General features: G+C 37.9%; 1 protein-coding gene across 11 annotated transcripts in view; it reads left to right on the forward strand.

Annotated features, from left to right (window-relative positions):
• PPP1R9A (protein phosphatase 1 regulatory subunit 9A) overlaps nucleotides 1–20,612 on the forward strand; it is a 337,367-nt gene that overhangs the window by 4,699 nt on the left and 312,056 nt on the right. The window lies entirely within an intron of this gene.

Genomic DNA, 20,612 nt, shown 5'->3' on the forward strand with positions numbered 1-20,612 from the left:
TCAGAATGCTCTCTACTAATGACTTCACTTAGTTAACGTTGGGGGTAGAAGAATAGCACAAAGTGCATCAGCAGCAGGTGGTGAAGCATTATTAGCTGATAATGGCAATAGGGGCAGGAGGTAGTTGGTCTAGTATCAGAATTGCCTGGAGTGCCTTTTCGAAGTGTTCTTGCCCACCAGCTCCAGTCCTAAGTTTCTGGCATGCCTTCCTGGAGGAATCTGGAGGCTTGTGGTGGCAGAATGTGTACTTTGAAGCCACTTTCTAGCTTACACAGTGTGTATATATGATAGATTTGAAATTTGATATGTATCTTTTAAAAGTTTCTCCTCAAAATCTAAAATCACTCTCTATTGTTATTTCCATCTTATGAAACTTTCATATAAGGTTGTAAGATACACAGTTTACACAGCAAAGAGAAATTTGCTCTTGCTTTAATTAGAAATCCTATTTTGAAATGAAGTAATAACAGATATTAGCAGGCAAATTTTCATTTCATTAGTTTAAGGCAAAATTCTGGATCAGAATGGGCCATGTCAAGCTATGTTTAAAGTAAAACTGGAGATGTGAGTTTGGTTTCTGAGTAAGCTCAGTTTCTTTGCTGTGCTTGATCATCGTCCTCTGCTATTCTCTCCCCTGCACCCCGAATCTAGGCACTCGTTTAGAGGTGCCTTTACTTTGGGATTATCCAGTGACCTCCTAAATTTCATCATTCATGTCCCCTTTGCAAGGGCTCCTCTTTGAACATCATCGTCTTTCCCCTTAGGAAGAAAGTGATACGATTAAATTGTTTCCCATTGAACAAGGCAGGAATAATTGAAATGAACTCTTCAAAGAGTTTGTTAAAACCAGTGACTGATTCCCTAATCGGAGATTGCAGCTTAATGAACATTCATGAAGTAGAACATTACCCACTCAATCAAATGGGACACTAGCCTTGTTCTTGGGTCCCATACTGCAGAAAACATAACTGCACAGTAAGAGGTTTAATGAATTTTTAAGGATTTATCATTGAAATATGGCTGTTGGTATGTGAACAAACAAGGTTCTGGGTATCATATTTTGAAGTTCAAATGACTTTTTTACTACTATTGCTCATAATAATAAGCATTTTGTCTCTTAATTTGCATATAATAAAAAGAATGAAATAGATTACATACACTTTAAGTTTCATCACACACATTTCCTCAGCGACATAGACCAAGCATAACATTAGTGAACCAGAAAGCTAATACACTGTGTTTTAGTGGGCAGTTAACAGTACTGATTGGAGTGGATTAAGTTTGCAAACAGAAGCACCATTCTTAGCCCTTTGTACTGAGTAAGAGTTACTCTTTCTGGTTGTTCCCATTATTTAACATGTAAGTGGATTCACTTGGAAATTTTGAGAGCTACTTTCTACTTTCTACTGGTGGTGGCAAGTGATGGTAGTGTTTAGATTATTCTCCAATTAAGATTTTTGCCTCAAAGGGTGGTAAAAATTAAATTCAGTAAGTATCTAATGAAGGCTTATCATGTGTCTGTTTTCATTCTGTTGGCTGCAGAATACAAAAAAATCTGTAAGGTTACCTCTTTCCTCTGTGACTTGGGAGAGTCAATTGTTAAACTTATGGTATTTAAAACCCATAGGGTAAAAAACCTGTGCCAAAATGTCCAGTGTCCTATGAGCACTTTTACTGTCCTTGGCTCTCTAAATGCATGGAGTGAATAGGATTTGATAGGCCATTTGAAGAGAATACACTCAGCCATTCCAATGTATGTTTCCTTATTCTTTTTGTAAAGATTTACTTAGGGACTGGTGAGTTATGATTTCCAACCTAAATCTTTTCCTTTGAAAATTAAACTCGCTCCCTGTATCAGAAACCATGGGGAGCATATTCCTTACAGTAATGATCTTAACAACTTTTACCTTATTTTGCTGATATTCTCATCTTATTTTTCATTAGGGCAAATATTCTCAACACCTTTAGACTTTTGTTTTACATCTTGTTTATGACCTTTGTGTGTTTCATGATGTCCTCAATTTCTATTTCAATTTTTCTACAGATGCTTTAAATAGATATTTCCCTAAGATGTCTTAAGTCTGAATCTAGAGGAATATCAAAATAATAGCTGATCTTTCTTATGTAGCATATTCCTTAAACATAATTGTTGGTGACTTTTAGAAATGGTCAGATTGTTTCTTCATGGATAGATTAATGTGTTTCATAGTGTCATAGAAAATTAGAATGGAATTAATAACAGAAAATATAAAATCCAACTTGGAATAAGGAGTGAGGGAGTGTTTTGAGCCATGCTAATTTGTGGTGTGGAATTATGCCTTCATTTTCAGGAATTTCTCAAAACCAAGGGATTGAATTAATTAAATTTGCCTTAGATAAATCAAGGATAGAAAGAAGGTCATTTTTCATTATCTTTTTCTATTAATTCAGAACATTTATTGAGCCTCTATGTGTCAGGACCGATGCAAAGGTAATAATAAATACATAAATGACTAGAACTGGTCAAGTCAGCAACTGCTGATGAGTGGGAAGTGTACAGCCCATTAAGGATGCTTCTTAGGCTGTTCTACTCACCTCTGTTCTTGGATGATCTAAGGTCACTGCAACCCTCTTAAGGAAGTCACAACTCCTTCTCTGTTTCTAGCAGGCTTATGTCCTTTGGATTGGTGTGTCTGAAAAAAGTGTATTTTTCTAATTCCCAGCAAGAAGGAGATTGCAGGGTTAACGCTGAAGTGCCTTAGGCTCTATTCCTCTGAGTGTGTTCTCCAACTTGACCGAGTATACTGAGCTTTACAGAGCTGGGGGTTCAGAGGAGAGTAAGCAAATCAGCAAGGGCAGTCATGCTTCTCTAACCCTTTCAGGATAGTTGTTGAAAATGGATCCCTTAGCTTTCACTCCCTCTTCTGGGGCTCTGAGTTTTCAGAGGGTCCATGAAGCCTTTTATTCAGGGTGGTGGTCAGAGCATAGTTCTGAGATCCAAATTTTTGTTTTTGGAGCTTTCTCTTTCTTCTAACAGTGTTTCTCAACTTTAATATGACTGTGAATCCCCTGGGGGTCTTTCAGAATGCAGACTTCTGCTTCAGTAGATGTTCTGTGGGAAATTACCTGGAGGTAATGGTTGCCTTCCAGGTGTCCTACTAGCTATTCCAGAGGTTATGAAGTAGAGAGGCCCAGCAACCACATTACAATGCTCGGATCACACTATTTATCAAATCAGTTTAAAACACAGCCAGAAGAAGAGGAAAGCTGTGGGGTAAGTTTACACACTTGAGGTGCAAACAAGGCTGGAAGGACAAGGACACTACCTGAGTCCTGGGCGCACAATATTCATGTCCCATTCCTCTCCCTTTCACATCAACCTCCTCATTGATGGTGTGGTTATGAGGACTAGAGTTGATATTTGAGTAAGGACTCCACAGATTCAGAATGCCCTGGACTAATGATAGATACTTGTTCTATGGGAGAGAGTGGGGACAAGTACACTTAGATAAAGCTGTAGCTTTGCCAGTTCACCTGCTGATGATCCATGTATTTTACCTGTGTTGCTTGGGTGTAGCACCTGTTCCAGAGTAGAATCATACTGGGTGTCTTCCACAGGTGACTGATAGGGTGATGGCATAGCTATCAGTCCAGTGATGGCAGGATGATGACTCAGTCTTTCTGGTAGCAAGTCCACCTCTTACTTGTTCCATCATATCTCTATTTTGGAATGTCTCATGGGTTACTAACTTACCTGTTTTTAACATGACTTGTGAAATTGGCCTTCATCATAAAAGCTCTCATTATCTAAACTGCATTGACTGTGGACTCTATCTCATAAGCTATTAGCCTACTTACCATCCACAACTATCACTTCTTATGAGTTTCATCCCTTCCATTTGTTTTCTTGGCCTTTACAACAGAATTTAATATTCTCAAGACAGCACACTCACAAAACAGTAAGTCTGGGGTGAGACTTTGCATTTCCAGCAAGCTCTCCAGTTGGTGTTGATGCTGCTGGTCAGCACACTGCTCTTTGCACTATGATTTTGAAGTACAATCTTTTGGCTCCTGAGAGGGGCTGGTCACAAAATACTAGGAAAGCTCATTTAACACATTTGCTTCCCAGATGGATCTGCTGTAGCAGGTTGTGTGGGATAATATTTTTTAAAGATGGAGCTTTCGAAAACCTATGAAGTGTATGAAGCACTGTTTCTGGGCACCAAAGTGGATTATGACCCCTAAATTCATGAAGAGTTTGGATCCTTAAAAAGTCACATCCTAGACTTTTTGTGTGGTCTCAGTTTTTAAATATGAAGGTCAGGAGGAAGAAGTTCTTGATAGACTTAGAAATTCCATTGCTCTGATTCTTTTAGTAGCTCAGTTAATAAGTTTCGAGAGAGTGTGTAAGAATTGTCATCTTTTTTAATAGCTTGCTTTTATTTGGATAATTTTGATGTCATAACATTTAAATTGGACTTCCTTTTAAATTTGGATGTTTTGTAGTTTGTGGTTCATAACTGGGTAAATATGTCAAATATTTTAATGTACCATGTAGAGTCAATGAATACTGAATGAACCTCTTTTCTAATATCGAGTGTGTGTACTAGTACCTCTTTTCTTTTCCTACTGAACATTGGTGGTCACTTGGTATTTCAAAAGGGATTCTTTGTACATCACACTATTGCACATGTTTGCTGGCATTTATTTGTAGTAGAAAAATTTAAAGTTTCTTGCTTCTGGGATCATCCGTACTATTTTGCCTTCCCCTGTAAACTTCCTCACAAAGGGCACTAGTTGCTGGGTTAATGAACTTTAAAGATAAGAGGTTGAATTTGGAGGAAAATAACTTTCTGTTATGTTACCCATATATTGTTTATCTGGTAATAGACTTTAAAGATAAGAGGTTGTATTTGGAGGAAAATAACTTTGTTACTCATACATCATTTACCTTATGAACCCAGCTACATGCCCATCAGCAGTAATTTGATTTAAATCTCACTTGCATTAGGTATTTTTCTAACATCTTGCTTCTTCACCACTCAGAAAGAGAAAAGGTTTAGGAATCTCCGTAGAAAAACATTTCGCTATATGACAAATTCTATATAAACAAAACACATTGATGTGTTAAATTCTGAATATCATTGATTCTTGTGTTGTTTACTGTCTAATTTACTTAATATATATTTTCTTAATTTTCTATGCTTTTCCTTTTTGGATCTATTTCATTTTGTTCTTTTGCTTCATTATATTCTAATTTCTTTTGAGTAAGAAGAAAACTTTTCAAGGAGTGCTTCATATTTTTTCTTCCTGGTCACTGTACAAATTTTCCCCTGGCTTTAATACCTGTATTTTGGTTTGTGACATAGAGATTTAAAGATGGAAAATACTTAAAGGTAATCTACTGTAATTTCCCACTCAGTTCAGTTGGCCCTTCAATAGCACATTGCTGACAGATGATCATTCAGCTTCTGCTTGGATAATTCCACTTACGGGGAGTTTATTATTTTGCAAGGTAAAAGGAAAGTTAGAAGAAGGATATGCTGTGTGTGTGTGTGCATGCATGTGCACAAATGAACATGCATGCATTGCATTTGCTTATTTTCATTTATTCTTAATTTGCAGTTTTATGATAAAATTCAAATGACGTAAAATTCACCATTTTAAAGTGTGCAAGTCAGCAGTTTTCAATATATTCACAATGTTGCACAGCCATCACTATTATCTAATTGTAGAACATTTCCATCACCCTAGAAAGAACCCCTGTGCCTGTCAGCAGTCACTCTCAATTCCCCTTCCTCCCGCATCCTCTGTCAAACACTTATCTACATTCTCTGTACATTTGCCTCTTCTGGACATTTCACATAAATGGTATCAGGGGTGTGCTTTTCAAAAAGAATGTAGGAAATGCAATGAGTATGGTTTGGAGAGGTTAAAATTTAAGACATCAGACAGGCAAGTCTAGAAAGCAGGGGGCAGAAGAGTTTTCTGGATGGTGACGTGGTCTAAAGATGAAGTGGCAACAAATGCTGTCTGTCCTTTTTTACATTTTCATGGAGAGAAAGAAAACAAACTGAGGGCGCAGCAGGATCCAGAGAGACATGTGGGTATTTGTAAACTGAGGAAGAACAGGAAATGTGGCAAAGAGGATGGTCAGAATGATACTCTTGCTTGGAACACTGCACTGCTGCCATGTCATCTGAAATTGCTTACTAATGAAGCATAAATGTTTGTGTCAGCATAGTGAATCTTCAAAGGCACAAATAGTGCTAACGCTGCTTTTTCATCTTTACACTGGTCTTTTCTATCATGAAGGGACCCTTGTGCTTTCCTAATGATGTGATGTTTTTTCCATCCTACTGTTCTTATGTTGTTGCTTGCATTATTCTTTTATTTCAGCTGGAATTGTTCATAGACAAACTTCACTCTTTATTTTTAAAATTCTCCTCATCCTTCAATATTTCAATATAGATACCATAAGCTATGCTTGCTATTATCTGTAATATAACCAGCTATGAGATGAGTGATTTGAGGCAGGCATTTATTTAATTTATTGCACATTGTTTATGAAGTGTGTTATATATATTATTATTAAATATTATTAACTGGTAATGAAAGTAGCCCCAAGAGTTACTTGATATTCTGTAAACCTGGGACAAATTTGCCTCTTGAGGCCTTGATTTTCTTATTTGTGATTGAGTCTATCTTACTTTTAATTTATCATTAAGACCCCATCTCAGCTTAAACATCTTGTGATTCTCTGCTTCTCTCTTAAACATATTTGTACAGTACCATCATTATAAAAATTTGTGCTGTTATCTCAAAAGGAAAATTTGGGACATCCTTTGTTGAAATGTCAAAATGAAAAATTCATATTAAATTGCTCTTGAAAATGTTATTTATGCTCTGGATTATAGTAAAAATCTTAAGATGGTTAAAATATTAAATCCAAGGGACTGCATTTTTATAGAGTGGATTTTTAGAGCAACTCAACTTTTGAAAATATGGGTTGAACTATATATTAAATCACCCTGCTGAGGAACTGAAGAAGAAAGAAAGAAAGAAATGTTTTATGATACAGTTGCTGACATATTAATTGCTTCACTCACTTTGTTCTGGAAATAGCTTCATAGAACAGTTCAACATGATTGAGATATTGGTAATTTTTGCACAATTTCTAATTTTTCAGCCTAACTTGTTCTTTCACGCAGCTGTCCTTACAAAAAGGACAGTGGAATAGACAAAGAATAAAGATATCTGGAAATTTTCTATTTTAGAGGGAGGAAAGTTTTTGTTCTTTGCTTATTTTATCTATTTCAGAGGGATTTAAAAATGTAGAGTTATAACTGTTCCCCATGTACTTATGTATGAGGAAAAGTGCTTTTAAGTGAAATGGCTCATAGACGCATTAGTCTCCTCTCTTTTATAAATTAGTTAACGAGTTTTGTTCTGGGGAAAGCTAATCTATCAAATTATTTTCTACATCAGCTGAAATATAGTGGGCTAGCCTGGGACACATAATGGTTGGCAAGAGTCAGAAAGATAACAAAGTCATGACTGTGGAGGCTTCTTTCCAGGAGTGACTGGGTGAGAGGCTTCCAGAGTAGGTATTTGGTGTTTATCCTTTGATGCTTTGGGACTAGCAAGGCCAGGCATGTGTGACTCCATGGCTTAAGTCTGTCACTCTACAATGAGGCAGACCCTTCTTTTGCATCCACTTTAGATCTCTCCTACAAAAATTACTTTTTACTTCTTTTCCTCTTTCAAAAGTAGGTTAGGTTAGAGATTCTTGGAAGATACATTCATACCAGAAACTTTGTCTGATCTCTAAAACAAGGATTATAAATAATGCTCAAATTCTGTACTGTGTTTTGAAGAGATTTTCTTCCACAGTCAGGGACCTTAGTAAAGGAGAGGGAAAGCCAGGTTTGTTGGTTGACTACTAAGATCCACTTGTGAGTCCAGCTTTATTGACTTGTATTAAGCATTTGTTTCAAAAATAGATGCATAAAGTTGTTTCATAAGGGAAGAAAAAGACATAATTAACACTTTTAATTATGAATCAACTGATACAAGTATTTTTAAAGAACCCATTCCTCAGGGGGAAAAGCAGACCTTACTGTAGGATGACTTGCATCTTGTGCACCAATACGTGAAACATACTTTCATAAGTAGAATAATAAAATAATGGTGTAATGTAAGTTGTGCATGTTATTATATAATACGCTATGCCCAAAGCACCCATTTTCTCTTAAAAATGTTAAGATTGAGTACTGAGCATTAAAACAAACACACAAGCCTTATGAAAAATAAAAGCTGGATGAGAAGTGAAAATCTATGATACAGTAGGGAAAAAGCAGAATACAAGAATGATAGTAATGTCCATCAGCTCTTCACTGACTTTTGATACATGTGAATAACACTAAACTAGCATTAAAAGGGAATTAAGTCTACAGTTCCCCCCCCACCCCAGCATCTGGGATTATCTGTGATTAATTATTTAGGGTAGATTGCTAAAAATAAAAGTATTGGCTAAAATATTTTAAAGCCCTTGATACATACTACTGGAATTATTATTCAGAAAGGTTGCACTCGTTTATAATGAGCATTGTATTGAAATGGGTGTCTCACATCCCCGTGTCAACACTTAGTATTATTTATATGCTTTATAGGTCTCAGGTTGGTGGGTGAAAAATGTCTGTCCTCATTTCTGTGTGTTATGTTGACTTATTGGTAAGGTTGAGTATTTCCATGTGCTTATAGACTTTTTTAAGATATGCATTGTGACTGTTTTTTTCATTACCTTTTTTTGTCAATGATTGTTAGTGAAGAATATATCAAAGTGTTATTTGTCTTGGTAGAAAGTAGAAAGAATCACATAACCAATAGTAGGGGTATGGTCCAATTCATTATGATACATACATATACTGGAGTAGGATAAATCATGTTTTCTAAACTTTTTAAAGATGAGAAATATACTACACCCAATGTACTATAAGGTAAAAAGACTGGTTAAATACTTAGTATGCATTTTTATCACAATTTTATTATTAAAGTATGTGTATTTGCATATAGAGCAAAGATTGAAAGTACATAGATGAAACTGTTAACTAGTAATTTCTGTGTAGAGCGAATAAAAGTGATGTTTGAAAAAATTATTTTTCTAGATTTACTAAAATTTCTACAATGAACATGTTACTTCTTTAATTATGTGATAAAGGTGATGGGAGACATAACTGGAATGATTGGCAAGAGCAACTTTAGAAGTTGACAGAAACCTTTTTTAAATACTGTCCAAGGTTCTAATAATTCATTTCTTTTTTTTTTTTGTAGATAATTATTTTTTTATTGAAGGGTAGTTGACACACAATATTACATTACATTAGTTTAGTTTCAGGTGTACAACATAGTGATTCAACATTTATATACATGACAATTCTAGGTACCAGCTATCACCATACCAAGCTGTTACAATATCTTGACTATATTCATTACATCCCGGTTACTTATTATTTTACCATTGGAAGTGTATACTTTTTTTGTGTGTGTGAGGGCATCTCTCATATTTATTGATCAAATGGTTGTTAACAACAATAAAATTCTGTATAGGGGAGTCAATGCTCAATGCACAATCATTAATCCACCCCAAGCCTAATTTTCGTCAGTCTACAATCTTCTGAGGCATAACAAACAAGTTCTTACATGGAGAACAAATTCTTACATAGTGAATAAGTTCTTACATGGTGAACAGTACAAGGGCAGCCATCACAGAAACCTTCGGTTTTGCTCATGCATTATGAACTATAAACAGTCAGTTCAAATATGAATACTCATTTGATTTTTATACTTGATTTATATGTGGATACCACATTTCTCTCTTTATTATTATTATTTTTAATAAAATGCTGAAGTGGTAGGTAGATACAAGATAAAGGTAGAAAACATAGTTTAGTGTTGTAAGAGAGCAAATGTAGATGATCAGGTGTGTGCCTGTAGACTATGTGTTAATCCAAGCTACACAAGGGCAATAAAACATCCACGGATGCAGAAGATTTCTCTCAGAACAGGGGGGGGTGAGGTTCTAAGCCTCACCTCTGTTGATCCCCAATTTCTCACCTGATGACCCCCCTGCGACTGTGCCTGTCTTAGGTTGTTCCTCCCTTGAGGAATCTTACCCGTCTCTGGCTAACCAGTCATCTTCCGGGGCCATACAGGGAAATGTAAAGTTGGTAAGTGAGAGAGAAGCCTTATTGTTTGAAATGGTTAGCTTTTTACTTCTATGCAGATTTATACCCTGTGGCTTCTATGCCCAGCATTTGTCTTGAGGTATCTTTACCACTTGGAAGAATTGTGATACTCGGTAAATTTGATATGAGGCACGAATTCTATTTAAGGGTTGTAATTAGGAAGGAAGAAGAAAAGCTATAGAAGTAGCAGGCGGCAGAGAACATGGGAAGATTGATTATTTCTTTGACATATCTTCTTGTAGAGTAACTTCAGCATGTATAGGTTTTAAGCTACTACTTAAATTACGCACACACATTAACATAATAGGAGTGTAGTTACATAACCAAAGCATACCTGTAATTACCAGCCATCTCCAGTGAAACCAAGAAAACCAGTTAGGCACCTTAGGCATTTGTGAAAACTTATCTATGATATGGTGGATATTGTCCAACTGAACTTGAACAGTCTGAGAGAAATCAGACAAATTAAAACAACCCAATCCTGGGGAATGTTCACATCCCTTATGTTCTTTTAACAGTAAATAGTCTGTAGTTGTAAGATTTTGGAGTGCTACAATTTGCACTTCTCCGAATTCTTGATTGAGTTCCAACAGTATAGATCCAGTCAAATTTGTTGTTTTACTGTATGCACAGGCCAGCTTAGATATCTCCTTCCTCATTCCCATGGCAAGTCCAGGAACTGGTGGGATGAGTGCATCTACAGCTGTAGCAGTGCGTGGATCTTTGTTGGGGTTTTTTGATGATCATCTTCTGGCATGAGTCTTCCAGGGAGTGCTGATGTTGGAAGTTCTTTTTCATATTGTTATCTTAGTTCATTTTCGGGGTAGCCCAATTAGGCTTTGATCCTCTGTATAAACACAAACAGACCCTTTGCCTACACTTTTATATGCCCTTTATACCCTTGTGTAGAACTCGTTGGAGGTTACCACACAGGAACTGCCCTTTTTTTTTTTTTTTTCTATCACTAATCTACACTTACATGACGAATATTATGTTTACTAGGCTCTCCCCTATAAACCCCTTTACAGTCACTGTCCATCAGCATAGCAAAATGTTGTAGAATCACTACTTGCCTTCTCTGTGTTGTACAGCCCTCCCCTTTTCTCCTACCCCCCCATGCATGCTAATCTTAATACCCGCCTACTTCTCCCCCCCTTATCCCTCCCTACCCACCCATCCTCCCCAGTCCCTTTCCCTTTGGTACTTGTTAGTCCATTCTTGAGTTCTGTGATTCTGCTGCTGTTTTGTTCCTTCAGTTTTTCCTTTGTTCTTATATTCCACAGATGAGTGAAAGCATTTGGTATTTCTCTTTCTCCGCTTGGCTTGTTTCACTGAGCATAATACCCTCCAGCTCCATCCATGTTGCTGCAAATGGTTGGATTTGCCCTTTTCTTATGGCTGAGTAGTATTGCATTGTGTATATGTACCACATCTTCTTTATCCATTCATCTATCGATGGACATTTAGGTTGCTTCCAATTCTTGGCTATTGTATATAGTGCTGCGATAAACATAGGGGTGCACTGATCTTTCTCATACTTGATTGCTGCATTCTTAGGGTAAATTCCTAGGAGTGCAATTCCTGGGTCAAATGGTAGGTCTGTTTTGAGCATTTTGATGTACCTCCATACTGCTTTCCACAATGGTTGAACTAGCTTACATTCCCACCAGCAGTGTAGGAGGTTTCCCCTTTCTCCACATCCTCGCCAACATTTGTTGTTCTCTGTCTTTTGGATGGCAGCCATCCTTACTGGTGTGAGGTGATACCTCATTGTAGTTTTAATTTGCATTTCTCTGATAATTAGCGATGTGGAGCATCTTTTCATGTGTCTGTTGGCCATCTGAATTTCTTTTTTGGAGAACTGTCTGTTCAGTTCCTCTGCCCATTTTTTAATTGGGTTATTTGTTTGTTGAGGCGTGTGAGCTCTTTATATATTCTGGATGTCAAGCCTTTATCGGATGTGTCATTTTCAAATATATTCTCCCATACTGTAGGGATCCTTTTTGTTCTATTGATGGTGTCTTTTGCTGTACAGAAGCTTTTCAGCTTAATATAGTCCCACTTGTTCATTTTTGCTGTTGTTTTCCTTCCCTGGGGAGATATGTTCAAGAAGAGGTCACTCATGTTTATGTCTAAGAGGTTTTTGCCTATGTTTTCTTCCAAGAGTTTAATGGTTTCATGACTTACATTCAGGTCTTTGATCCATTTTGAGTTTACTTTTGTATATGGGGTTAGAAAATGGTCCAGTTTCATTCCCCTACATATAGCTGTCCAGTTTTGCCAGCACCATCTGTTGAAGAGACTTTCATTTCGCCCTTGTATGTCCATGGCTCCTTTATCAAATATTAATTGACCATATATGTGTGGGTTAATGTCTGGATTCTCTAGTCTGTTCCTTTGGTCTGTGGCTCTGCTCTTGTGCCAGTACCAAATTGTCTTGATTACTATGGCTTTGTAGTAGAGCTTGAAGTTGGGGAGTGAGATCCCCCCTACTTTATTCTTCTTTCTCAGGATTGCTTTGGCTATTCGGGGTCTTTGGTGTTTCCATATGAATTTTTGAATTATTTGTTCCAGTTCATTGAAGAATGTTTCTGGTAGTTTCATAGGGATTGCATCAAATCTGTATATTGCTTTGGGCAGGATGGCCATTTTGATGATATTAATTCTTCCTAGCCACGAGCATGGGATGCGTTTCCATCTGTTAGTGTCCCCTTTAATTTCTCTTAAGAGTGACTTGTAGTTTTCAGAGTATAAGTCTTTCACTTCCTTGGTTAGGTTTATTCCTAGGTATTTTATTATTTTTTTGATGCAATTGTGAATGGAGTTGTTTTCCTGATTTCTCTTTCTGTTGGTTCATTGTTCGTGTATAGGAAAGCCACAGATTTCTTTGTGTTGATTTTGTAGCCTGCAACTTTGCTGTACTCCGATATCAGTTCTAGTAGTTTTGGGGTGGAGTCTTTAGGGTTTTTTATGTACAGTATCATGTCATCTGCAAATAGTGACAGTTTAACTTCTTCTTTACCAATCTGGATTCCTTGTATTTCTTTGTTTTGTCTGATTGCCGTGGCTAGGACCTCCAGTATTATGTTAAATAACAGTGGGGAGAGTGGGCATCCCTGTCTAGTTCCCGATCTCAGAGGAAATGCTTTCAGCTTCTCGCTGTTCAATATAATGTTGGCTGTGGGTTTATCATAGATGGCCTTTATTATGTTGGGGTACTTGCCCTCTATTCCCATTTTGCTGAGAGTTTTTATCATGAATGGATGTTGAACTTTGTCAAATGCTTTTTCAGCATCTATGGAGATGATCATGTGGTTTTTGTCTTTCTTTTTGTTGATGTGGTGGATGATGTTGATGGACTTTCGCATGTTGTACCATCCTTGCATCCCTGGGATGAATCCCACTTGGTCATGGTGTATGATCCTTTTGATGTATTTTTGAATTCGATTTGCTAATATTTTGTTGAGTATTTTTGCATCTACGTTCATCAGGGATATTGGTCTGTAGTTTTCTTTTTTGGTGGGGTCTTTGCCTGGTTTTGGTATTAGGGTGATGTTAGCTTCATAGAATGAGTTTGGGAGAATCCCCTCCTCCTCTCTTTTTTGGAAAACTCTAAGGAGAATGGGTATTATGTCTTCCCTGTATGTCTGATAAAATTCCGAGGTAAATCCATCTGGCCCAGGGGTTTTGTTCTTTGGTAGTTTTTTGATTACCGCTTCAATTTCGTTGCTGGTAATTGGTCTGTTTAGATTTTCTGTTTCTTTCTTGGTCAGTCGTGGAAGATTGTATTTTTCTAGGAAGTTGTCCATTTCTCCTAGGTTTCCCAGCTTGTTAGCATATAGGTTTTCATAGTATTCTCTAATAATTCTTTTATTTCTGTGGGGTCCGTCGTAATTTTTCCTTTCTCGTTTCTGATACTGCTGATTTGTGTTGACTCTCTTTTCCTCTTAATAAGTCTGGCTAGAGGCTTTTCTATTTTGTTTATCTTCTCGAAGAACCAGCTCTTGGTTTCATTGATTTTTGCTATTGTTTTATTCTTCTCAATTTTATTTATTTCTTCTCTGATCTTTATTATGTCCCTCCTTCTGCTGACCTTAGGCCTCATTTGTTCTTCTTTTTCCAGTTTCGATAATTGTGACATTAGACCATTCATTTGGGATTGTTCTTCCTTTTTTAAATATGCTTGGATTGCTATATACTTTCCTCTTAAGACTGCTTTTGCTGCGTCCCACAGAAGTTGGGGCTTAGTGTTGTTGTTGTCATCTGTTTCCATATATTGCTGGATCTCCATTTTGATTTGGTCATTGATCCATTGATTATTTAGGAGCGTGTTGTTAAGCCTCCATGTGTTTGTGAGCCTCTTTGCTTTCTTTGTACAGTTTATTTCTAGTTTTATGCCCTTGTGGTCTGAAAAGTTGGTTGGTAGGTTTTCAATCTTTTGGAATTTTCTGAGGCTCTTTTTGTGGCTTAGTATGTGGTCTGTTCTGGAGAATGTTCCATGTGCACTTGAGAAGAATGTATATCCTGTTGCTTTTGGATGTAGAGTTCTATAGATGTCTATTAGGTCCATCTGCTCTACTGTGTTGTTCAGTGCTTCCGTGTTCTTACTTATTTTCTGCCCAGTGGATCTATCCTTTGAGGTGAGTGGTGTGTTGAAGTCTCCTAGAATGAATGCATTGCAGTCTATTTCCCCCTTTAGTTCTATTAGTATTTGTTTCACATATGCTGGTGCTCCTGTGTTGGGTGCATATATATTTAGAATGGTTATATCCTCTTGTTGGACTGAGCCCTTTATCATTATGTAGTGTCCTTCTTTATCTCTTGTTACTTTCTTTGTTTTGAAGTCTATTTTGTCTGATATTAGTACTGCAACCCCTGCTTTCTTCTTGCTGTTGTTTGCTTGAAATATGTTTTTCCATCCCTTTATTTTTAGTCTGTACATGTCTTTGGGTTTGAGGTGAGTTTCTTGTAAGCAGCATATAGATGGATCTTGCTTTTTTATCCATTCTATTACTCTATGTCTTTTGATTGGTGCATTCAGCCCATTAACATTTAGGGTGACTATTGAAAGATAAGTACTTATTGCCATTGCAGGCTTTAAATTCGTGGTTACCAAAGGTTCAAGGCTAGCCTCTTTAGTATCTTACTGCCTAACTTAGCTCGCTTATTGAGCTGTTATATACACTGTCTGGAGATTCTTTTCTTCTCTCCCTTCTTATTCCTCCTCCTCGATTCTTCATATGTTGAGCGTTTTGTGCTGTGCTCTTTCTAGGAGTGCTCCCATCTAGAGCAGTCCCTGTAAGATGTTCTGTAGAGGTGGTTTGTGGGAAGCAAATTCCCTCAGCTTTTGTTTGTCTGGGAATTGTTTAATCCCATCGTCATATTTGAATGATAATCGTGCTGGATACAGTATCCTTGGTTCAAGGCCCTTCTGTTTCATTGTTTTAAATATATCATGCCATTCTCTTCTGGCCTGTAGGGTTTTTGTCGAGAAGTCTGATGTTAGCCTGATGGGTTTTTCTTTATAGGTGACCTTTTTCTCTCTAGCTGCCTTTAAAACTCTTTCTTTGTCCTTGATCTTTGCCATTTTAATTATTATGTGTCTTGGTGTTGTCCTCCTTGGATCCTTTCTGTTGGGGGTTCTGTGTATTTCCGTGGTCTGTTCGATTATTTCCTCCCCCAGTTTGGGGATGTTTTCAGCAATTATTTCTTCTAAGATACTTTCCATCTCTTTTCCTCTCTCTTCTTCTTCTGGAACCCCTATAATATGGATATTGTTCCTTTTGGATTGGTCACACAGTTCTCTTAACATTGTTTCATTCCTGGAGATCCTTTTTTCTCTCTCTCTATGTCAGCTTCTATGCGTTTCTGTTCTCTGGTTTCAATTCCATTAATGGCCTCTTGCATCCTATCCATTCTGCTTATAAACCCTTCCAGAGTTTGTTTCATTTCTGTGATCTCCTTTCTGGCATCTGTGATCTCCTTCCGGACTTCATCCCATTTCTCTTGCGTATTTCTCTGCCTCTCTGTCAGCATGTTTATGATTCTTATTTTGAATTCTTTGTCAGGGAGACTGGATAGGTCTGTCTCCTCTGGTGTTGTCTCTGTGATCTTTGTCGGCCTGTAGCTTTGCCTTTTCATGGTGATAGGAATAGTTTGCAGAGCTGGGACGAGTGACGGCTGGAAGAACTTCCCTTCTTGTTGTTTTGTGGCCCTCCTCTCCTGGGAGAACAGCGACCTCTAGTGGCTTGTGCTTGGCAGCTGCGCGCAGACAGTGTTTCTACTTCCTGCCCAGCTGCTATGGGGTTTATCTCCGCTGTTGCTGTGGGCGTGGCCTGGTTCGGGCCTCGGCTCCAATGTGGTGGAGTCCCGTTGGAGAGGGAGCAGCCTGGAGGCTATTTATCTCCGTAAGGGGCCTCCCTGCTCCCTGCTGCCCAGGGGTTAGGGTACCCAGAAATCCCCGGGTTCCCTACCTCTGGATTAAGTGTCCCGCCCTGCCCCTTTAAGACTTCCAAAAAGCAGCCTCCAAAACAAAACAACGACCACACACACACACACACAAAAAAAAGTTTAAATTAAAAAAAAAAAAATCTTTTTTTAATTAAAAAAAAAAAACAAAAAGTGGCCGCTCGTTTTTCTTTATTCTCAGGTGCCAGCCTCAGGCATCTGCTCACCGGTCTGGCTGCCGTGTTTCCCTAGTATTGGGGGCCCTATCCCTTTAAGACTACCAAAAAGCGCTCGCGAAAGCAAAACAGCAAAAAAAAAAAAAATGGTTGCTCGCTTTTCTGGTGTCCTCCGGTGCCAGGCCACCGGTGCCTGCTCACTGTTCTTGCTGCCCTGTTTCCCTAGTATTGGGGGCCATATCCCTTTAAGACTTCCAAGAATCGCTCGCCAAAACATAACAGCAAAAAAAAAAAAAAAAAAAAAATGGTCGCGCGCTTTTCTTATGTCCTCCGGCGCCTGGCCTCCGGTGCCCGCTCACTGTTCTTGCTGCCCTTTTTTCCTAGTATCCAGGGCCCTGCACTCTGTCCCGGATGGCTGGGGCTGGGTGTTCGGCAGTCCTGGGCTCCGTCTCCCTCCCGCTCTGCCTGCTCTTCTCCCGCTGGGAGCTGGGGGGAGGGGCGCTCGGCTCCCGCGGGGCCGGGGCTTGTATCTTACCCGCTTCGCGAGGCGCTGGGTTCTCTCAGGTGCGGATGTGGTCTGGATATTGTCCTGTGTCCTCTGGTCTTTATTCTAGGAAGGGTTGTCTTTGTTATATTTTCATAGATATATGTGGTTGAGGAGATTTTCGCTGCTCTACTCACGCCGCCATCTTCCGCCCCCTCTAATAATTCATTTCTTAGTGTCATTTTCTTTGGAGGTCAATCTGTCAAAAAAAAAATTCTGGTTGAAGAGTATAAATTTGCTGAATACTGAAGGTGTTGGTTTAAGAAAATGGGTGGACTTTTTGACATTCAAAATCATTAACTGCATACTTTTTAATCCTTCATAAAATTGATCCCACATTTGTGACTAAGCTTGTAAGTGTTATGGTGGGGAGACCTTCCAATGTATTTTAAATTATAATGATAACATTTGTGTAGGTGTTAGATATTTTCCTCAAGTTCCTGTTCTGTGCTTGGTATCCTAACATGTTTCTTAAAGAATGTTTTAAAACCTGGGCATGTATTCTGTATTTGAAGTGAAAAATATTTTAATGGGTAGTCTTACTACAAATAATAAATATTTGTTTAAAGAAAGCCTAACAATAGTCCTGAGTGAGATCATGTCTTTCCGTGTGAATGTATCAAGTTATTGAGCCTCAATGAGCTTTTCTCTTTCAGAAGTTGAGAGAATAGAAATGTCAAGTATAGTATCTTCTGTATATGAAATCCTGTGAAAACACTTGCATGTACTCAGTTAAAAACAGGATTTTGATTTCTGGGCCTCCACAGCATCCTTTTGAATATGTTTCCTGTTCCAAAACACTGGCCAATATGTAGTTTCCTGTTGTTCTTTGTAACAAAAGTTTTAGCTGAAAAGAGATTCATTGCTGTATGATTAGCCTATATGGTATATATATTATTTTTAGCTCGAGTCAGAGGTTCAGTTCCTCTCATGCACTGGCTAGTGTTCCAGCTTTGAAAGGCTTTGCTAGATAATGCTGGAGTATATAAATGATGAGAAAAATTGTTTTGTTGGGTGGCAGAGTTTTCTGAAATTAGAGGTTTAAAGTGGCCTAGTTAGATCAAATGATAATTGAAATCTTACAGTTTTAAGCAATTCTGCCATTGTATAAGCTTTGGTGAAGTCCTAATTAAATTGCCTTACTGTATAATCTGGTGCTGCATTACCATTTTCATTAGGTGTACTTAAGCCTTACTACAGTATGGCTAATAAATTCAATCTGTATTTTACTGTGTTTGTATTAGCAATATATATAGATATATATATTACAAATACACATAGTACAATATATATATTACAAATATACTAAGTAGTAATACTTAGGTGACTGTATATAATTGTAAGGATTGTTTAAAGGAAAAAAGGCAACATTTTTATGCACCCAACAGAGTTGGAGATAAGACTTATGTTTTTCCATTAGAGACTATGTTGCTTATGGAATTTTTATATTGCTGAATCCTTCTCTGAATAATGAGTTCTGCAAGTAGTATATTTAAGGGAGTAGAGAGCTGTCAGTAGATTGCCCCATTTTAGATGTAGCAATCAGAAGTTTTAGTCAGAAGTTATTTGGATCTGGCTTTTATTTCATGAAATTCTTACCCTTTATCTAGAAAGGAACCATCGACTAGATAGAATTGATCCCTTTTACTGGAGTATGGCGGAAGTAAGTTGTAAATAATGATACGAAATACTTTTGAAGGTGTCTTTTTTCCAAGGCTTGTAGTTAATGTTTAGGTAGTGTATTAGTCAGGATTCTCTAGAGAAACAGAGCCAATAGGATGTAAGTGTGTGTGTGTATACAAATATACATGTATATATGTGTGGATCTATAGAGAGAAAGAGAGAGGAAAAGGGAGAGATATAGAGAGAGAAAGAGAGAGAAAGAGAGAGAAAGAGATTTATTTAAGAAATTGGCTGATGTGATTATGAAGGCTGGCAAGCCCAAGATCTGTAGTGAGGACTGGCATGCTGGAGGCCAGGGAAGAACTGATGTTGCAGTTCAAGACCAGAGGCTGTCAAGTGGGAGATTCAGGGAAGGACCCAGGCTGGGCACTCAGGGTTCACATCCAAAGGCTGTCTGCTGGAGAATTCTGTCTTACTTAGGGAAGCCAGGTGTTTTTTTCCCTATTCAGGCCTTCAACTGATTGGATGAGGCCCATCCACATTATGGAGGGCAATCTGCCTTACTCACAATCAACTGATTTAAACGTTAATCTCATTCAAAAACACAGAATAAGATTCAAAACATAAAACACAAAAAATCTCACAGAAACATCCAGAATCATGTTTGGTCAAGTATCTAGGCACCATGGCCCAGCCAAGATGACAATTAAATGAACTGTTACAGTCAGGTTTTCTTATTTGGTTGTACCTTCTGAGGCTGTTTCAGGGGAAACAAAAAACCCTCAAATATTCCACATATCTTAGTGAAGGAGTTGTTCTTCTGCCCCTGTCATTCTTACAACACCTGTTGAAGGGGTTCCCCTTCGTGGGCAGTGTGTGGAGGGAAGATAACATGGTTTGGGATCAGACCTAGATTCAGATCCTACTGACATCTGAGCTTACAAAAGGGTGTTTAAACTTTGAAGGCAGAGAGTTTATCTGTTTTATGGTTGTGTCTCCTGTCTGTCATATTGTAGTCACTGCTTGGCACATCGTAGGTACACAATCAGCTTTAGTAACTTTGATGTCCATCATGCATGTTCCCCCTCCTTTCCTATTCCCTCCCCCTCATGCCTGAAGGTCAAAATTGGGGTGATGGTGATAATATTTGTACATGTATAATGATTGTGTAATTTATGTATAAGTAAAACCCTTCAAGTTAGCCGTTATGAGTGAAAGCTGAGTGATCCCATTACAGATTGTAATCTTTTCTAGCCCATGCTCTCTGGGTTGCTGAAGCTGTTGTACTCTTTCATTTGGGAAATCTCAAACTATTGCCCTTTAAGATAATGACAATTTATAAGTAACCAGAAACAGTCATTAAAGTATGGGTGCATGAGATATGGCCATGAGGGTTGAAGGGGGAGAGTATTCATTTTGCTTTAACTTGCCTTCTGCCTTGAGTGATCAGCCAAGCTTGTAATTAGTTGCAAGAGAATATAAAAATTGAGGCTCCATATGAAAGCTGTAAAGCTACTTATTTAGAAATTGCAGTACTTTGCCACAACTTTGGTAACTTGAATATGTGGGTATATCTATATTCCTATATGAAAATTA

Source organism: Manis pentadactyla, chromosome 7 (assembly GCF_030020395.1).
Source record: "Manis pentadactyla isolate mManPen7 chromosome 7, mManPen7.hap1, whole genome shotgun sequence".
NCBI classification, from domain to species: Eukaryota; Metazoa; Chordata; class Mammalia; order Pholidota; family Manidae; genus Manis; species Manis pentadactyla.